The sequence below is a fragment of the Nerophis ophidion genome, linkage group LG11 (genome assembly GCF_033978795.1).
Source record: "Nerophis ophidion isolate RoL-2023_Sa linkage group LG11, RoL_Noph_v1.0, whole genome shotgun sequence".
Classification (NCBI taxonomy): domain Eukaryota; kingdom Metazoa; phylum Chordata; class Actinopteri; order Syngnathiformes; family Syngnathidae; genus Nerophis; species Nerophis ophidion.
Window position 1 is genome coordinate 14,167,933 of NC_084621.1, and position 4,457 is coordinate 14,172,389.

The 4,457-nt window shown below is 41.9% G+C and overlaps 1 long non-coding RNA gene across 1 annotated transcript in view; it reads left to right on the plus strand.

The window, feature by feature from the left end:
- LOC133561384 (uncharacterized) overlaps nucleotides 1-4,226 on the plus strand; it is a 56,196-nt gene extending 51,970 nt beyond the window's left edge. The window contains exon 4 of the long non-coding RNA XR_009808665.1: nucleotides 4,012-4,226. This is a non-coding gene — a long non-coding RNA (uncharacterized LOC133561384). The remainder of the gene's footprint in view (nucleotides 1-4,011) is intronic.
- The last annotated feature ends 231 nt before the right edge of the window (nucleotides 4,227-4,457 follow it).

Sequence of the window (4,457 nt, forward strand, 5' to 3'; positions counted from 1 at the left end):
AGTGCGGTGCGGCAGCTTCAGACTCTCTTAAGTCCTCCCACCGGCCACCCCTGACCGTCGGATGCTTCTAGTGAAGTGTGAAGTGAATTATATTTATATAGCGCTTTTCTCTAGTGACTCAAAGCGCTTTACATAGTGACACCCAATATCTAAGTTACATTTAAACCAGTGTGGGTGGCACTGGGAGCAGGTGGGTAAAGTGTCTTGCCCAAGGACACAACAAAAGTGACTAGGATGGCGGAAGCGGGAATCGAACCTGCAACCCTCAGGTTGCTGGCACGGCCACTCTACCAACCGAGCTATACCGCTTCTACTGTGGAGGAGGGAATAAAAATAAAAAATCTCAGCTTGGCCCCACCGGCTGCCTTCGCCTCGTCGAGAAACGTGGCTTCCCTCGGAGACACTGGCGGTCACCACACCCGTGGCTCTGGCTTTTTTTTCCTCCCCTGCTGTGCCAAATTCCGTGACAAAAGTTCCAGGTTTACGCCACTTTCTTGCCGCACACTGTTGCTACTGGATTGGACCACACACACAAAGTACAGTGTATTACGCAGCGATCATTTTGAAAGATCGTGTTTTGAAGAGGGTCCCTTGCGAAGGGCAGAGATGGGCATCGCCACCATCCGTCGACTGGTGCTGAAGAAAGGTGCGGGGCCGACCTTCAGGTTGTACAGGTACAACCATATAATCTCACTAAAACACTAGTAACACAATAAGCAGATAAGGGATTTTCCAGAATTATCCTAGTAAATTTGTCTAATAACATCTGAATCGCTCCCACTGTATAGTCATTATTATTATTATTATTATAAATGGCTTTGGCTTTGCATAGTAGAGCTTTAACTTGCACTTACAGATGTAGCGACAAACTGTATTTAGTGATAGTGGTTTTCCGAAGTGTTCCTGAGCCCATGTGGTGATATCCTTTAGAAATTGATGTCGGTTTTTGATACAGTGCCGTCTGAGGGATCGAAGGTCACGGTCATTCAATGTTGGTTTCCGGCCATGCCGCTTACGTGGAGTGATTTCTCCAGATTCTCTGAACCCTTTGATGATACTATGGAGCGTAGATGTTGAAATCCCTAAATTTCTTGCACATGCATTTTGAGAAACGTTGTTCTTAAACTGTTTGACTATTTGCTCACGCAGTTGTGGACAAAGGGGTGTACCTCGCCCCATCCTTTCTTGTGAAAGACTGAGCATTTTTTGGAAAGCTGTTTTTATAGCCAATCATGGCACCCACCTGTTACCAATTAGCCTGCACACCTGTGGGATGTTCCAAATAAGTGTTTGATGAGCATTCCTCAACTTTATCAGCATGTATTGCCACCTTTCCCAACTTCTTTGTCACGTGTTGCTGGCATCAAATTCTAAAGTTAATGATTATTTGCAAAAAAAAATTTTTTTATCAGTTTGAACATCAAATATGTTGTCTTTGTTGCATATTCAACTGAATATGGGTTGAAAAGGATTTACAAATCATTGTATTCTGTTTATATTTACTTCCAACACATTTTCCCAACTCATATGGAAACAGGGTTTGTATCAAAATCAAAAATATCTATCATAACAAAAATAAAAACGGCTGACTCCAGAGCTTCGGAAGCGAGCATCCTTGCATGCAAATGACAACATGTTATCCCTAAACGCCTGTCATTTCAGCAATATTTATGTGAAACGTCGCCATAAAAGCAATGGCCATTTTTACGCATTTTTTTTACTTCTTATCCTGTACACCAGGGGTGTCCAAACTTTTTCCACAGAGGGCCGCACACGGAAAAATTTAAGCATGCGGGGGCTATTTTGATATTTTTCATTTTCAAACCATAACAAAATATATATAATTTTTTTTTAATCCTTAGGGGTCCTGGGGAGCATAGAGGGTCTCAGTCACTAAAATGTTCAAAATAAGTCAAATTTTTATTGTTATTTTTTATTTAATGCTTACAGTAAATCTCTATATCAACTTGAGGTTGATATAAAGTAAAACAAATAAGGTTTTATGCCTTTTCTGTCAAAGACAACTTTGCTTTTTATAGTAAAACTGAAATATGCAGTATATAGATAGATAGATAGATAGATAAATATATATATACATAGATAGATAGTACTTTATTGATTCCTTCAGGAGAGTTCCTGTTTTTAGGAATTAAAGCCCTCAAAGATCAATAATGCAGGACACCATTGATTTTAATGATTTAATATTTTTGAGTAATCACAGTGAAAAGTTAAATAAAATCCTCCTAAAAATATTTGAGATCCGAAAGGTTCCCCACTCATAAAGTGATACATTTTTACTCGTTTTTTATGTTTACTTTTAAAAGTAAGAACTATTATTTTGTTTCCTTTATGCTCTTTTGTCAAAACTTGGTTTTTATATGGCAACCCCACAACATGTGCAATATTTTTTCCACGTAAAACATTTTAAAGTGATATTTTTTAAGTAGTAATTCATTATGGTCCTTTTTTTTTGAGCAATGGAAAAAAAAAAAAGAAAACAAAGACAAAAAGAAAAACAAACTGCCTGCATGGCAGCTTTGTGTCAACATTGCTACTTTAGATTTCACCTCATTCCACTTTTTTTAAATGTTTTTTTTTTATTATTTTTGCAATATTATCAATTTTGCAATTTTTGCAGAATGTGTGGCGGGCCGGTAAACTGCGGGCCCCAAATGGCCCCCGGACCGCACTTTGGACACCCCTGCTGTACTTACACCCCGGTTTTTCCCCTGTTCTGCATCATTTTGCTGATTTAAAACTGCTAGCTGCAATGCTTCTAGTAAAAAACAAACAACAAACACTCTTAAAAACATGCAGAGGTGAGAACATCCCTGCATCCTTCGATGTTTGCCAAAGTTGAGCATCTGGAGGCTGACTGTTTTTTTTCCCCTATTAAGATTAACATTGTAGCGGGGGCGCACTATCTCTTGTTGCCTCCAGCTGACACTTGCCCCCACCCTGCACACTTACCAGTGTATACACACACACACACACACACACTATTAAGCAATGTTGAGACGCTCCCCCATGAGGAGCGTGCAAGAATCAAACGCGGCGTCTCCGTTGCTAATATGAGGCCAAACTAACATTACACACATTGTACCATCAGCATCGTGCTCGGTTAGCTTATGCGCTGAAGAAAAACTGAATTATTTAAACTTACAGCTCCCACAACTGACTGATAGCTTCGGGCTTTTTTTTTCTTCCTCCGAATGTGTAGCAAAGCCTGATTTATTTATTTTGTTTACATGAATTTGTAAAAAAAAAGCTGTCTACTGTGAAATGGTAGGCAACATTTTACAAAGCTGGACAGCCGGTTAACATACGAATGCCTTCCAATAAGCACACACAATTGCTAGTGAAGTCATTTACAAAAGCTAAACATGGCAGGCTTATAGGCTATTATAAGGAGCTAGCAGCTACACAGCAGATAAGCATACAAGCTAGACATAAGTAATGTCCTTATGTTTTGATTTACAGAGGGGAGATGACGACACAGACACCAGGAGGTTTAAGTAATGTTCAATGATTTACTATATATATGTAGTCATCCATCCATTTTCTACCGCTTGTCCCTTTTGGGGTTGCGGGGGGGTGCTGGACCATATCTCAGCTGCATTCGGGCGGGAGGCGGGGTGCACCCTGGACAAGTCGCCGCCTCATCGCCGGGCCAACACTGATAGACGGACAAGATTCTCACTCACATTCACACTAGGGCCAATTTAGTGTTGCCAATCAACCTAACCCCATGTGCATGTCTTACCCGGAGGGAACCCACGCAGTCACGGGGAGATCATGCATTACTCCACACAGAAAGATCCCGAGCCCGGGATTGAACTCAGGACTACTCAGGACCTTCGTATTGTGAGGCACATGTACTGCCCAATATGTATGCCCAATGTATTCAATATATATATATATATATAAATAATAATAAACAATACTAACTGATAAACTACACTAAGGAAATAGTGTGTCAAATCCCAAGAGTGTGTGTGTGTGTGTACTTAGCTGAGGTGTGTGTTACCAAGTGTTGAGAGCGAAGGAGCGAGGAAGCCCGTGGGGCAGGCAGGTGGTCCAGTGCAGGAGAGGAGTGACATGGTCCGTGTCTGGGTGAGGGTCAAGGATCGAGGAAGGCAGTCTAAAGTCCACAGGGGAAGACAACGGTAGACTCACCCAGGGCAAAACTCGGGAGGGCAGGTACACTTTTGAGAAAGTAAGTTACCGCCTTGAACTTTGGACTGTTTAACGTACACTGGTCCTTTATACAGCCCCAGGTGCGCTGATTGCCGATCGCCCACAGCCTTGCTGGCATGTGGGTGTGATGCGGCCGTGGGAGCGTCCCGAGGCGCGGACAGCAGAGCGCACAGATGTGCAATATTGCCAGGACGCATACGAATTCGCCCTGGTCGTGACACCTTATTGGACAATATTGCGGTCTAAAACTTGACATTTGT